General features: G+C 46.7%; 1 protein-coding gene and 1 pseudogene across 1 annotated transcript in view; one reads left to right on the plus strand and one right to left on the minus strand.

Moving 5' to 3' along the window:
• Nucleotides 1-1213: 1213 nt before the first annotated feature.
• TLN2 (talin 2) overlaps nucleotides 1214-16464 on the plus strand; it is a 453366-nt gene continuing 438115 nt past the window's right edge. Inside the window, exon 1 of the mRNA XM_053594602.1 lies at nucleotides 1214-1344. The gene's annotated coding sequence lies outside the window, so the exon portion shown is untranslated. The remainder of the gene's footprint in view (nucleotides 1345-16464) is intronic.
• Nucleotides 2532-16464, minus strand: part of LOC128588700 (uncharacterized) — a 36943-nt pseudogene continuing 23010 nt past the window's right edge.

A 16464-nucleotide genomic window follows, 5' to 3' on the forward strand; every position in this document is an offset into this window, starting at 1 on the left:
TATTTGGTTCTCTTTGCTTTTTGTTTTGTAGTTTTGTCTTTGTGTTAAATTACTAAGTTGTACTCTATGGGTATAAAGACCTCTGCTGTCACAATACAATTAGGCTTATCACCCTGGATAAGGACATGCCATTGTTCTTACAGAATGTCCGGCCTTCTCCAACGTCCCAGTGGACTATTCCAAATAGTTTCACTTTACAAAACAGACTCAACTCTCCTGTTTATGGTGGAAGCTGTTTCATGCTGAGAAACACTAAAACGTTGTAGTGGCTTTTTGAGCATCTGAAGAGATGTGCTCCTCTTGGAGAGAGGAGTCTATCCTGGTCATTCTGTTAGGAAGGAAAAAATGCCAAGTTTTCTTTTCTTTCTTTCTTTTTTTTTTTTAATTACAAAAGTAATGTGTCCTTTACAGAAAAATCAAATAAAATTAAGCAGAAAAAAAATCACCCATAATTCCACCAATCACTTAAAGATTTGAAAAATCAACCTCCTGGTGTTTATTGGTCCAGTCTTGGGACCATACGGTACATAGTTTTGTGATTTGTCTCTTTGCTCCCTTAAGAACCTCTGCCTTGTTGCATGTCATCCTACAGCATTTATTAACAACTGTGTAAATGTAAGAGGTATATAACTGACTTTATTCAAGAGCATGGTAGTCAGGAGAAAATTTTTATTTTTTTTTATTAATATGATTGGGCGCCCGCTCACCCCTTCAGTCATTCTCTAAATCTCTAAGTGACCTCTGACCAACAGGATTCGGTATCTGCGCGCTGCTCGGGGTAGGATCGCCCGGGCTTCCTGCCGCCCGCATCGCAGAAGGACCTCATTGCCCGCCACGGTCCCGTGTCGGAACCACACCTGGGTTTCCCCCGGGAAGACAATCTGCAGACCCAGAGGCCAAAATCCACGTCCTCCCCTACACTCCCTTTATACAGCAGAGCCTGAGTTCTGGGGAGCCGGGGTCACCTTGCGCCCCTTCTTTCCCCAGCATTTGGGCCGCCGCTTCGCCTTCCCTGGCGGGCCCTCTCCGCATTCCACCGCGGGGCAGAGACCCGCGATGTTCCCAGGAGCGAAGGTGTCGGCCCAGCCCGGTGCTGCGCGCCGCGGAGCCGCGCGGAGCCGCGCGGAGCCGCGCCGTCCCCGAGTGATGACGCGCTTCCTGCCCTCCCGGCGCTCGCGGGCCGTGCGCTCGCGCTCGCCCTCGGCTCTTGTTCCGCGCCCGGAGCCAGCGGCGGCGGCAGCGGCTGTGGCGGCTGCAGGAGCGGAGCGGGCGCCCGGCGCGCGGGGGGAAGCCGGCTACACTCCCGGCAGGCGCTCTGCAATGAGACAGTAAATGCATCCCCCGGTAAGGCGCACGGCTCACTCGGGTTTTTCTCCTCCTCCAGCTGCATGCACGTTGCATGAATTTCTCGTGTCTTTTCCCTCCCTTCTCCAGAAGGAAAATGTGGGTGGTTTTTTCCTCCCTTTTGCTTCTTGCGAGTGATGCCAATGCAGAAAAAACCCGCAAAGCTCCCAGATTTGATGGTCTAGAAGGGCTTTTTGCAGGAAAATAAAGATAAAATGAAATTAATGCACCTGTCTATTGCACATGTATGTTTCACTGCGCTGGACCCGGGCGCTGCGGTTGCAAACAGCCGGTTTGCAAACAGCCTCACAGCCGGCGCCCAAGAGCAGATTCCCGGCCGTGGGCAGCCGGTCCCCTCGGGGGCTCCTGGTGGGTTTCCGGTAACTGGGCTTTGAAAAGCGGCCCCGCCTGCATGGAATGTCCCCTCGACCCTGGCAGGGCCCCCGTGCCAAGAGAGTTGGCGCGGGCGGAGCGGCTTCATTCCAGCACTGGCCGCCCGGACTCCAGCGCCACTTTGCAAAGAAGTCTCCCGCCGAGGCTCGGGGCAAAGACAGCCCGTTGGTGCGGAGTCCCTTCTCCAGTGCCGGACTCTCAGACCTGCCGATCCCACGACTCCCTTGTACTTGGCAATCTCGCCACTGCAAACTGCTGCTGGCTGAGAGATGGGGCCAGCGCCTGGCCAAGAGCGAAGGCAGGATTTGGAGTCAGTGCGGCTGGCTTCCCACTGACCGAGAGGCTCTCTCTCCAAACCCGGCCCTACGCGCTGAAATTTCGCGCCCACTGGGAGCTGGAGAGACCTGGATACTGGCATTTCGGGATCCCTGAGGGGACTGAGGAACGACTTTCGAGGGCGCCATATTTTCACTGGGTCTAGGCTGAGGAGGGGAGGGGGCGAGCAGTGTCTGGGCCCCGGGGCTAGCGCTGCGCCCGGCCAGGGGGGCAAGAGCTGCTGTCGCTGAGAAAGTTTGCGCGCCGAGGTAGAAGCTGAGGCGGCCGCGCAAGGCGCGCAAGGCAGCTGTACTCGCAAGGACGCACTGGCTGCAGCGCGTCGCCAGGCGGGCCCGGCGGGGCGTGGGGCCGAGAGCCGCGGTCCAGGACAACGTGCTCGGCTTGCCGCCTTTCCCTGTCCCGCGGAGACGCAGCGATCAGGCTCTGAGGCACAGGGAACACGCCCCTCTTCCCCGCAGCTACGGCTGTTCAGGCACTCCGCCGGGGCTGTGCGCTTGGCGGCGTCCCGGAGCTGGGCGCCGGGCGTAGAGCGTTTTCCTGGCGCCAGGGCTCGCGTGAGAGCTCTGCGGGGCGCGGGTGCTCACTCTCTGGGGGGAGAGGAGGCCCCCTCGTACCAGTATCGGGGCAACGGCCTGGTTTATGGTCGCCCCGAGGCCGCCTACCAACGTGAGCCTCCAGTCGCCTCCTTGGCTTTGGTGGCGACAGCAGTAGCGCCCGCGGCTGGGTGCTTGGCTCTCGCCCTAATTCCAGCTTGTGGAGACTGGGGAAGGCAGGCGTTTCCAGAAGTTGAGGCTTCAGTGACGGGTGGGGAAACTTAAGATTTTTGCTGCCCGTGAAGAACCAGGATGAATTGGGTGAGCGTCCCAGCGTCTTCTGGTGAAAACCAACCTCGGGTTATTTCCAGAAGATGAGAGAGCAATGAGCTGACTTGTTGGCTTAGTCAAAGACACAATTAAAAGACAGGAGGGTAGGGCTGCTATCCTGTAGAAATGGACCCAGAAATACACGTAAATTGTTCTGGTACTGTAAGTACTACTTACTTTTGCTTAGTATTACCTGGATGTGTTGAATTGTGGCATTCGTCAGGTTGCACACTATCCTCCCTTTTCCAGATCTTGGAGGTGGCGATTTCTCAGAAATTGGGTGGTGAGGATTCTTTGTTTTGAAATGGATTGTGACTCTGCTTTGTGAAGGGGCAGGGAACTTAGTCAGCTGAGTGCAGCAGGAACGTGCCAGGATTTCTCCTTGGTGTGTTACTGAAATGATGTCACAGTATTGAGGCTATGTCAGCACTTCCGGTCTTCACCATTGATTGGAGAGGCTGGAGAAGACCCACAAAACCCAGAAACTCCTTGATGGGGGAAAGAGGGGAAAGGCTCACCTCTCAGAAATGTACCCTGTGAAGTATTAGGCTGCTCATTGCTGCATTCACTTCATTAAGTATCTCCAAAATTGCCTCCTAGGTGGATGTCAGCCATCAGTTTTCAAGGTTCTGTCTTCCTTGAAGGCTTATTTGGGACTCCTATGTAAAAACCAAGGTGGGTGTGACAAATGGCCTAAGATAATGGCAGGAATGCAAAGTTGTTTTTTTTTTTTTTTCTATTGAGCATTAGAATCATGGAAAACATCCAGAACCCAAGATACATTTCTCCAAAATTAGCATAGGTGATGTAGAAAAGAAATCACTTGCAGAAAGGCTCCATCTGGTTTGTAAAGTTTCCAGTCTTGGAGGTGGTATATTAATCACAGAAACATAGGTCACCTCAGATTGGGGAAGCCACTGGCTTCTTTCTGCCTTCGTACTCATTTAAGTTACCAAGGAGATAGCAAAGAGTTACTAGAATCTCTGATTTTGGAATTGATCAAACTACAAAGAGAAAGTGAACTTGAAAAAACTCATCACTCTGGAATGAGTTACTGGGGATTATCTGTACAGGCATAGGCTGTATGTGTGTTTTGAATTTACCTGCAGCTGACTTGTTCAGGACTTTTCAAACACTATTTCCTAGAATATTTTCAAGTTAGGGCTTAGAAGTAGAGATATGTGTGCGTGGGCTATTTTCTAGTCCCAGTTTTTTTTTTTCTTTCTCTAAATTATACAGCTTTCTCCCCTGCTCCCTTACTCTCAGAAATTAGTTCTCAAGAACAGTTAAGTTACAGGTGGTGAACAATGTCAATTTTTGCTGACTATGCTCAGAAAAAACTATACTAATAAAGATGTGTTTATTCATTAGAGTATTATATATCTACACATATGCCACATATATTTTATGTATATGTTAAACATTATATAATAAAAATCAACTTTGAAAAGAGAAGCTTTATTGCAAACCCTCTAATCTTTGTTTCCTAGTTTACTACCTTAATATTTATCTGTGTTTTGCACGTCTCTCAACAAATTGCTTTGTTGCCTCTTGCCTGATTCCTATTATCAATTCATGATCAAAGTTCCTGCATTTTTTTCCTATTAAGATTTTGTAATTTGAAAAGGTTAGAAAACGCCTGTACATTTTGGAAGGGTGCTTATCTGTTTACCAGGCGATGGTGTGTGTTGGTTGTAGTGGTATGTGTGTGGCATGCCCAGACTCTTGGGACCATGACTTGTGATCTCTGAAATTATTGCTCCAGAACTTTTTGAGTCATAAGGTTTTCTTGGAGATGTTGGGTGGTGTTTGGCCAATACAGGAACTACTAAAACAGAGTTAAATAATTCAAAGTTTTTTTTTATTGGGTACAAAAAATTGTAAAGAAGGGAAACCATAATAAGCAGGGCTGGAATTATGGCTTAACATACCCACTGGTGCCTTTTTAATTACAGGACTTTTTCCCCAGAACTTTTTAATCTTATTACTTTTATATTTAATAAGGAGACTAATTAAGGCATAAGCCAAATAGAACTATTACAAATAATGGGGATAAATGGTGGGTATGACCAGATGTTTTGCCTAACGTTCAAAGAGTTAAGGAATCTGAACTGTCAAATTTTCCCCTGCAGACCTTATATTTCCATTTCCAATAAGCAGGAAATTTTGAAAAGGCAAAACAGTTCTGGGCATGGGTGGGTGGGAACAAAAACAGAAACAGACTGCTTAAGGTTGGTCTCTCCAGTGCACTGACCACCCTAACAACTTTGGCTTAGTGGCAGGTGCCACTTGAATGACAGCTGGTGGACAAGGCTGGGTACAGAATGCTTTGGTTGTGAGAATCTATGTGTCACCCAGAGCTATGAATTAGGACTGGGCTCATTTGTCACCTATTTCACAGTGTATTTTCAGAGTCAGTGCCAAGATCATGGTTTTGTTTTTCTCTTAACAATTTCGTTTCAGTTAAACTAATGCTGTTCTGAAAATGTAAAACAAATAATGAACATTTGTATTTCCTTTTTACTCTTTCAGCTACAGTTTCAGCAAACAGAATTCCCCATGTCTGCTTTTCATTTATTTAGCAAATATTTTGAGGATTTAATATGTATTTTATACTAAGAAAATATCCTTTGCCCTTACCCCACACGTTGTTTTCCTAGAAGGTGATATTCTTTTGTACTTTCTGTGTCTACTACAGTGTTCTTCCACCTTTTTTATCTTGCCACACACTTGAACCTATAGTTAAACTTCTGTGGCAGACTTAAATTATGTTGATTCCCCCCCACCAAAAAAAAGAGTAAAAAAAAGAATATACTTACTGGCTTGGTGCCCGTAGCTCAGTGGGTAGGGTGCCAGCCACATGCACCAGAGCTGGTGGGTTCAAACCTGGCCCTGGTCTGCTAACCACAACTACAACAAAAAAAATAGCCAGGTGTTGACAACTACAACAAAAAAAATAGCTGTAAGTCCGAGCTACTCGGGAGGCTGAAGCAAGAGAATCACTTAAGCCCAAGAGTTTGAGGTTGCTGTGAGCTGCAACAGCACAGCACTCTACTGAGGGTGACAAAGTGAGACTGCCTCAAAAAAACAAACAAAAAACAAAGAATACACTTACTGTGTTTTGAACTTCTTTTGAAAATAATTTAATTAATGATCTTTGAAAATTTTCGCGGCACACCTAAGATTCTCTTGTGTGGTACACTGGTTGAAAAAAATCACCAATCTAGTACATGAGGTGGAGTGGGGAATGAGTGTGTGATTGCAACACTACAGAGGTGATGAGGAAAGCTTGTGAACAATCATTTCCCAGAAGAAAAGATGCTAATGGTCAATAAACGGTGAACACTGTTCTTGACCTTGCTAATGGTCAGGGAAATGCAAATTTAAAGAGGTATTAGGGCCAGCATGTTGTGGAGGCTCTTGGTGCCTGTAATCTTAGCACTTTGGGATGCCAAGGTGGGAGGATCCTTTACGCTCAGGAGGTCAAGACCAACCTGAGCAAGAGCAAGACCCCATCTCTACTAAAAATAGAAAAATTAGGTAGACTTTGTGGTGCACACCTCAGCGACTTGGGAGGCTGAAGCAGGAGGATGGCTTGAGCTATGATGATGCCACTGTAGTTTATCCTGGGCAACAGAGCAAGACCCTGTCTCAAAAAACAAAAACCAAAACAAAACCAAAACAAAAAACAAACAACAACAATTAGCTTCTGTTTATACAATTGATACACCTTTGAAAGGTTTATAACATCCTCTGTTAGATGGGGTGGGGGTGAGGGGTGACAGCAACTCTCAGACTGTCTGTAGAAGTGAATTGCTACATCTTTTAGGGAAAGCAGATGGTTTCTGTGAAAGTTTGGAGCATGCACGCCACATGACCCAGCAATCCCACATTTGGAGCCCTGTCTACAGAAATAAAAACATTGGCATGCAAGGATCTGTGTGTGAGGATGTTTATTGTAGGATTTATTGCGGTAAATAAACTAGAAGCAACCTCAATGTCCACTGGAGAAAGACATGGAAGACACACAAAACTTAGATCGTTTCAAATTGGTCCGCAAAGGGGGAGGTCATTAATATTCTCCACATACACCTCTGTTGGTTGTTCACACTCATGGGCTTTTCTATATGAAAACAAATTTTAAAATTATTTGGTTAATGAATCAGAAACTCACCAGAAACCATTTTGGAAACAAAGGCTGGGAAATATGCTTACTGTTTCTGAGGCTTCCTATAGCAGTCTCTTGTCTCCTTGGAAGTTAATTATCTTTACAATCCTGAGATTTCTCAACTTTGAGTAAATACCTTCAGTGTAAAGGATGGCTTCAGGAAAAGGCGTTTACCTCTGCCCCCAGGAGGGTAGTGAAAATGAAAGATCAGGAAAGCACTTACAAGCCCTCTCCTTTGTCCTAACTTTCTCTGATGGAGACCAATGGCTGACCCTGCAGGGGCCGGCTTCTGGCAACTCACCTTCCTGAATATGCAGCAGCATCTCTTTAACTGGGTTTTCTCATTTGAGGTCCGGAGAGGAGCAGGTGTTTGATGGCTGTGGGGCATTTGAACCAGCTCTCTTTCTACTCTTATCTCTGGTTTAGCTGGTTGTTCGACCTGTGCAGTCTTCAACAGCATCTTAAGTGATTTTTGAAATCTCCATAACCTTAAGGAATTCTCATCAATTACAGCTAAAACCAAGCTTTCAAAAGCAATGGAAACTTCTTCCCCCTTTTTGTTATTGTTTTTCACTCCCTTTTGAGACAGGGCCTCACTCTGTTTCCCAGGCTGGAATGCAGTGGCATCATCATAGCTCACTGCAGACTCCTGGGCTCAAGCAATCCTACCACTTCTGCTTTCTGCGTAGCGGGGACTACAGGTGCCCACCACCACCATACCTGGCTACTTTTTACTTTTTGTAGAGATGGGGTCCTGCTATTGCCCCGGGCTGATCTTGAACTCCTCGCCTCAAGCAACTCTCTTGCCTCTTCCTTCTAAAGTGCTAGGATTTTAAGCACAAGTCACCAGGCCTGGCCTCCATCCACATTTTTAAAAGTGTATACTGTGTGACCCTGTGAATCCTGGTGGCAGATCCAGGGACTCTGTAGTAGAAGTCAGGGCTCTGTTACACAATTTGAAAACCATGCTTGAGATTAGATTGGTGGTTCCCAAACTAAAATGCATCAGAATCACTTAGGGGGGCTTGTTAAAACTTAGATTGTAGGGCCTGAGTTTCCAATTCTGTAGATCATGGGTAGCGTCTGATAATTTGCATGTTTTCTTTTTTTTTTTGTAGAGACAGAGTCTCACTGTACCGCCCTCGGGTACAATGCCGTGGCGTCACACGGCTCACAGCAACCTCTAACTCTTGGGCTTACGCGATTCTCTTGCCTCAGCCTCCCGAGCAGCTGGGACTACAGGCGCCCGCCACAACGCCCGGCTATTTTTTTGTTGCCGTTTGGCCGGGGCTGGGTTTGAACCCGCCACCCTCGGCATATAGGGGCCGGTGCCTTACTCACTGAGCTACAGGCGCCGCCCCGATAATTTGCATTTTTAACAAATTCTGGGGAGGGGCTGATCTTGCTGGTCAGGAACCACAGAGGACCCCTGGTTTAGAGGAACTAGCTACCCTTGTTTTGCTGATCTTGTGCTGTTTCCAGCCAGTCCTCCACCCGTTCATGGATGAAAATTAGTCTCAATCAAGGCAAGTTAATTCTACCAGTTTCACCAACCTGTGAAAAATATTCCGGTTACATTAATAATTGTGTGATTCTGTTGTGTTTAGAATGTAATGATTTTTTTTTTTTTTTGAGACAGTCTCATTCCCTCACTCTTGATAGAGTGTCATGGCATCATTATAGCTCACAGCAACCTCCTACTCCTGAGCTCAAGTCATCCTTCTGCCTCAGCCTCCCAGGTAGCTGGGACTACAGGCGCCTGCCAAGACACCTGGCTAGTTTTTCTATTTTTAGTAGAGACAGGGTCTTGCTCTTGTTTAGGCTGGTCTTGAATTCTTGATGTCAAGAGTTAGGATTACAAGGGCTGCACCTGTGGCTCAGTCGGTAGGGCGCCGGCCCCATGTGCCGAGGGTGGTGGGTTCAAACCCAGCCCCGGCCAAACTGCAACCAAAAAATAGCCGGGCGTTGTGGCGGGCACCTGTAGTCCCAGCTATTCGGAAGGCTGAGGCAAGAGAATCGCTTAAGCCCAGGAGTTGGAGGTTGCTGTGAGCTGTGTGAGGCCACGGCACTCTACCGAGGGCCATAAAGTGAGACTCTGTCTCTACAAAAAAAAAAAAAAAAAAAAGAGTTAGGATTACAAGCATGAGTCTCTATGCCTGGCCAATTTAGTGATATATTATAGATCGATGTGTTTCATCAGCAGTGAAAGTCAGAGTTCATCGGTCTTATTCTAAATATTCTATAATGGATTCTCCTTGGAAAGAGATTGATTTCTGTTTTTTTTTTTTCATTGTGCATGCATATTCAAGATTGATGTCATTGATTTCTTTTAATAAAACATTGGCTACATGTGTGGGGTAGTGAGAGTAATATGGTGACCAGATGATATATGTGACTTAAATTGTGTTGTAATCTGATCATGGAGGCATATTATTTTTTAGAGGAAATTAAGTACAATAGCAATTTCACCAAATGTTTATTGCAGTGTCACCAAAGGGGTCAGGTTTCAAATGATAACTTATCAGTGACAGATAGTGCCTGGCTGTCCTGTGGGACCCTCGCACACCTGGATGTCCTTGAGAGGTTTAGATGAACCAGTGCTCAAGAAGGCTCCCCAACAGTCTTCCCTCCTTATTGGTCCCCTAATTCTAAAATTCTTTGGCAGACACTTACTCTGTGCTAGCCACTTAGTTTTAGAGCCTTTTATTTTCTAGTGGTTTCACGTGTCAGTTATAAGCAATGCAGAATTGGTAGTCCTAGTGGGGTTCAGGAAAGAAAGGAAACTGTGAGGGAGATTTTCATTAGGAGATCATGTTTAAGTGAGGCTTTGTAGGACAGGCTGGTCTGCAGTGTTCTCTGACCTGATGGCATGTTGGAGTCACCTGGGGATCCCTCTGTCCTTGGTTTGGGATGGGTTTGGTGGGCGGGTTTTTCAGGTGATTCTAATGTGCAGCTGGCATAGAGGACCACTCCCGTATACTCCTCTGGGTCACCTTGCCTTTAAAGATTTTAGCATCTGGCCCACAGTCCCTCCGCCACCGACCTTTCTGGTGATTCGAACAGCTGCATAGGCTGTTTATCCAACTCCCAACCTCTCCGTGCCCTGACCAGCTCTCTATTAGTTATTTTTTCCTCTGCCCTGCTTCGGCCATCCCTCCCACAGTTGTCTCTAGCCCACTGGTTCTCAGTGGTTTTGTCACTAGGAGAATGAGTGGCAATGTCTAGAGACACTCTTAACTGTCACCACTTGGGGGACAAAGGGGTGCTGTGGCATCTAGTGAGGCCAGGGCTGCTGCTGAATGTCCTACACAACAATGAATTCTGTGGAAACCAAAATGTCACTTGTTCCAAGGTCAAGAACCCTTGCCCTGGCATCTTTGACATTTTTATTTTTAAATTCCCAAGCCACAGGAGAAACATATATCTTTTAATGACCCAAAACAAACACCACTGAAGCAAAAATTTCATAAGACAGTAGCTTCTCTTCCTAGGTGTTATGTATTCTCATGCTTTTTATTCTGTTTGGTTATAAAAAGGTGCTGGTCCTGACCCTCTAAATTGATGTCACTACCCACTAAACTTGAAACCCATCATTTGAAAGACAAGGACCTTGTCTTCCCCAGTAACCGTACCTCCACCAGAATCCAGACAAGGCTTCCAGTCTGAGCCTCTTCTGTTTCTTCTCGTTCCCTCTAGTACCCACTTCCACCTGGCCTTGCCCTTAGGGCCCTTTCTTTGTCACTGTCCACCCCTCTGTTGTCCTCCTCACTCTGTACCTGGCTCAGCTTCTTACATCCTCAGGAAAATCCCACCCGTGGTCAAACCCACCCTCTGCTCACCCTGCTCCAGCTCCAGGCTGATGAACCTTGGCGGGAGCAAACAGCCATCTGCATCACTTCACTTTGATTTGTGACCACAGACCCCAAGGGGACTCGTGACACTTCTGGTCTGTTGTGCTTCTGGACCCACATCACTCTCAGCTGAAGGCCTTGCTTATTTCACTGTGAAGGAAGCAATTAGAAACTGGTTTCCTCATCGTCCAGTGACCCGCTGGCCAGCGCCCTATAACCACCTGTGCGTCGTGACTGTGTGCGTTGGGTGCTGTCTTGGCTGTCATGCAGGTGTCTCCTTCCTACGTCGTCATTTGCACCACTCTGATGGATAATTGTCAGAAACCCACGGTAGTCCCTTCCTTATCTTGAAAAAAGCTGCTGCAGCAGGAAAACACTCTTGACCCTGTGTGCTAGTCAGCTGTTCTCCCATTTCTCTATGCTCCCTTCATAGTGAACATATTTGAAAGAATTATACTCTGACACCACTTCCTCCCCATCCTTCTTTCTTGAACATGCTGTAGTCTTCTTTTTTGCCCCATTCCTTCATTGAAACCAAGTTTCTTAAGGTACCAGCAGTATCCAGGTGCCTAGTCCAGTGGCTGATTCTTTTTTTTTTTTTTTTTTGTGGTTTTTGGCCGGGGCTGGGTTTGAACCCACCACCTCCGGCATATGGGACCGGTGCCCTACTCCTTGAGCCACAGGCGCCACCCCAGTGGCTGATTCTTAGTTGTCATCTTCTGCAGTCCGTCCTACTCCCCCCCCCCCGCCCCATCAGGCATTTCAGTCAGCTCGCTGCTCTCTCTGGGACACTTTCTTCACCTGGCTTCCGTGTCACAACCCTCACCTGGTTCTGCTATTCTCTGGCCTCTCTAGCTTTCCTGATGGATCTTATTTTCCTGGCTTCTGAAAGTTGGAGGGAATTTCTCACCTTTCATTTAGGAATCTGCTCCGTTATCAACCCTTGACAGGTCCCACTGGCATCCCCTGACCCCTGCTTTTAAGCTTCTTCTTGGTTTTCACATCATTTATTATTCCTTGATATTATATACATGACTTAATTGTCTATCTCATGGTATGTAGAATATAAGCTCTAGAAGAAGAAACGATCTCAGCCACTATATCCACCAAGTGCCTAGAACAGTGTCTGGCACATAGTAGGTACTTAACAAAATTCTTTTTCTTTTTTTTGAGACAGGGTGTCACTCTGTCACCTTGGATAAAGTGCCATGGCATTATAACTCATAGCAATGTCAAACGCTTGGGCTCAGGTGATCCTCCTGCCTCAGCCTCTGTAGTAGCTGGGATTACAGGCTCTTGCCCACTACACCAGGCTAGTTTTTCCTATTTTTAGTAGAGATGGATCTTGCACTTGCTCAGGTTGGTCTTGAACTCCTGAGCTCAGGCGATCCCACCTGCTTGGCCTCCCACAGTGCTAGGATTATTGGTGTGAGCCTGGCATCTTTTTTTTTTTTTTTCTTTTTGAGATAGTCTCACTCTGTTGCCCTAGCTAGAGTGCCATGGTGTCAGCCTAGCTCACGGCAAACTCAAACTCCTGGGTTCACATGATTCTCCTGCCTTAACCTCCTGAATAACTGGAACTGTAGGTGCCTGATGTAATACTCAGGTAATTTTTTCTATTTTTAGTAGAGACAGGCTGGTCTTCAACTCCTGAGCTCAAGGGATCCTCCTGTCCCTTCCCACAGTGCTGGGATTACAGGAGTGAGCCTCTGTGCCGGCCCCTCAACAAAATTCTTCATAATTGATGAAAGCAACTTACTGGTTAGAGATTAACCTTGGATGAGGAAAAAGAAATCCGTTTTAGATTTGAGCTGTAGAAGAGCCTAATGTTGAGATGGAAAGGCAGCAGCTCATGGTGCCTTCTTAGATCACGTGCTGAGAGTTAGGGGTTCAAGTGCTGAATGGAGGAGGCACATCCTCGTCACGCACTTGTTGAGTGATAGAAGACACCCGAGGAGGACAGCGGGCCAGGCGAATGGTTGCAACTCCCTCTCTCTGAAGCAGGCACTTAAGCAGTCTACGTGGTAACTTTTGTTGCTGGGTTGGATTGACTTGTGTGAAGTGTTTATCTTTGACCTTCTTGTTCTGGTGACTTGTTTTGGTGAATCACTCATCCCGGAGAGCACTTGATCACCGGGAGAGATGGCTCCCTCTTCTTATAGGAGTTAGAGCTCAGGGAGGGGCCGATTCCTGCAGATGGGTGGAGGCGTTCTGCGCTTCTGTGCGGCTCTCTCAAGCACCCAAGTTAAAGAGCCCTGAGCTTTGCATGTTTAAATTAAAGCTCCTCTCTTTGTGTTTGCATTGCTTCCAGACAGACTGTTTAATTACTTGGCACCTGCATCTAGGCCCTAGTTTGATGTGAGGCTACTTCACAAGTGTGGCCCGAGGTCACGCATGGCAAATCTTTGAAGGGAGCTTGGATTATTCCTGGGTTTGAGAGATTACATTGAGAGCACCCTAAGAGGCTTAATTTTCTCCTTGAAGGGCTCTCTTCTGGGCGCAGCACCTGTCACTCCTGGGCCCTCCCCACCGGGTTAAAAGAGCTCACCCTGTGGGGAGGATGTCAGCTAGCCCAAGATAGTCTGAGGTACAGCCTCAGAGAAGATGGGTTTCATACACCCACCAAGAAAGGGCAGATGTCTTTGTGGGACATCTTAGTGATGGGAGGGAAGTTTATTTTTATCAGTATTTCTTTTTCTAACAAAAGGTGCTCTGAATGGTTCTAGGTTGGCCTCTCCCTTTGACCAGGAGGGAACTGGGGCCAAGAAGGGTGTGACACTTGGCAGAGGTGGCACTGGAACCCACTTTCCTACCCGATCAGGCACCTTTTTCTTTCCGTGGTACATGCTCTTGAACCTTGTCTTTCATTCAGAGTGGTGGTTCCTGGCCCTGGACATGCATTAGAATTGCTTGGGAAGCTTGTAAAAAATGCTGATTCCTAAACTCCACTAACTACCTGTCTGGAACCTTTGAGAAAGGGCTCAGCAGCACAGTGAGGTTTCCAGGAGGGGTTGACCAGAAGGGGGCTGGGGACAGACACCCCGCTGACGCCTGGGCTTGGCGCACCACACAGATGGGACTGCTCTCCAACTCAGGACATCTCACCTGGGTCACAGTTGACTCTTCACTCTCCAACTTGCCCTCCAGTCACTACGATAGACCCTGTAGGGTTCCATTTTAAATGTGTATAGAAAGGGCTTTTTATTTTCTTTGGACAAATTTGATTTTCTGATATTTCCCCAATGTGTTTTGTCCTACTTATGTGAGGATGAAAGCTGCCTTTAGTTTGAGAAAATCACCTCCCTGAGGCCTTTTATGAATCCCTTTGATTAGGGTCTCTAGGTGAGCACTGAGGTGGCTCCAGGGCAGGGTTAGGATTTAACCTGCTCTTAGACAAGCTGGTGGGGAACCACAGTTGCCCTGAGTGCTGCTCTGTTGGTAGGTGACAGGGTGTGAGCTGGCTATGCAGGGATGGACTGTGACAGTTGTCAAGGATGGCAAATCATTTGCTAGTTCTTGGTGATGAACTTGGCTGCTCTGATCTCGTGACAGGTGCTCCATGCTTGACACCACCCCCCGCCCCTCACTTTGCTCTCTGATGAACCTCATAGGAGCTTTTGAATGCACCTGGGGAAGATACTAGAACAAGCCCTGGGGACTCTGAGGAGCACTAGGTGGCCAAGTGTCCCTTACCACAGCGATAGGAGAAGGGCATTTACCTCTTGAGTTGGAAGGTAACAGATTGTATTAGTTTGCTAGGTTGTTGTAATAAATTAGTACCACAGACTGGGTTCTTAAAGAACAAAAATGCATTTTCTCAGTTCTGGAAGAACTGATGTTCAAAAGCAAGGGTTGGTTCCTTCTGAGGACTGTGAAGGGGAGTCTGCTCCTTTCTGCTTTTCTTGTAGATAGCCATCTTCTCCCTGTTTCCGTGTCCAAATTTCCCCTTCTTATAAGGACACTGGTCATACTGGATTAAGGGCCACCCTGATGACCTCATTTCAAATCGATTATCTCCGTAAATAAGTCATGCTCTAGGGGACTAGGAGATAAAACTTCAGCATATCATTTTTCAGGGAGACACAATTCAACCCATATCACAGATTGCCAAACTGACTTTTTCTCAGAATCTGAAGTTGGATGCTTATTAGTGAAGTCACCCTTGTTAGTGAAGTCCCCAGGGACCCTAATCCTTAATTGTGGAATTCTGCACCTGCTGGTTTTATTGATCTGTACTTGGCACTTTACATTTTACTAAGGCCTTGTACATTCATTACCTTCATAACCCTGTGAATTATTTGGCAGGTATTATTTGAGGAAGTTGAGATATAGTAAGGGTTTGGATTCAGAGGTGTCCAACTTGTAACCCCCGGGCTACATGCAGATTATTTGAGGACTGTTTTGCTTAGCTTTGGTGTTGGATATCCTGAAAAGTATGCAGGAACCTTTTCTTTTGCTTATCGGCTTTCATTAGTGTTTGCATATTCAATGTGTGGCCCAAGGCAACTCTTTTTCTTCCAATGTGTGGCAGAAAAGAAAAAAGATTGGACACCCCTAGTGGATACTAGCTAAGGGACCAAGTCCAGATCTTCTACTCCATAACATAGGTTTTACCCTTAACACTAGTAAGTCTCAAACCTTGATAGGCATAAAAGTTTCCTGGGCAACTCATCGAACATACAGATTTTGGAGCAGCGGTTCTCAACCTGTGGTCGCAACCCCCTTTCACAATGAAAATACAGGGTGGCATTTGAAATACATTTCACAATGAAAATGCATTCTCAACCTTAGGACCGTTGAGAACCACTGTTTTGGAGGCTCTGTGGAATACTTCTGAATCAGAAGCTGATGTCGGAATCATCGACTCTATAGTTGTATTGTTTCCCCTGGAGGTTTTGTTGCACTTTGTAAAGTGAGAACCAATGTGCCCTATCATGGACATAATATTTTAGAGGGAAAATGCCACTCCTCCCACCAAGTTCTCATTTGATTTTTTGTCAGCTGGCTTGCATGAGTGACCAGGAGCATCAAAGAAAGGAGCTCACTGGGTTTTTGGGGGGAGAGGGAAGGGATTACAAACCTTAGAGCCAAAGGCCATTGGCTTCTTGTATAGTCCCGTACTGCCATACTGAGGAGCAGGGTCTGAGCTCTTTGGCTGCCCACGTCGTGCTGATCGTCCCTCAGCCACTGGAAAAATAAATCTGGCTTGAACTTCCTGTGCTACACAGATGCACCTTGCACCCCCCTGGGGTGGTGGGGGGGAAATCAATTGAGAGGGTCTGGCAACAAACAAGTCACTTTGTGCTTGATCAAGGCAAAAATAAAACTAGCAAGAGGATAAAGCATTAACAAAATTGTGGTTATTAAGAGTAGTTATTGTTATAAAATGTGTTCATGTTAACTAAACAGTGTTGGAGCACGCACAGTAAAGAAAAATCCCTGGGAGAAATTTTAACACATGGATTCCTGAGCCGCACCCCGTGGATTTTCTTAGCAGGTCCAAAGTGGG

This window comes from Nycticebus coucang, chromosome 6 (genome assembly GCF_027406575.1).
Source record: "Nycticebus coucang isolate mNycCou1 chromosome 6, mNycCou1.pri, whole genome shotgun sequence".
In the NCBI taxonomy this organism is placed as follows: Eukaryota; Metazoa; Chordata; class Mammalia; order Primates; family Lorisidae; genus Nycticebus; species Nycticebus coucang.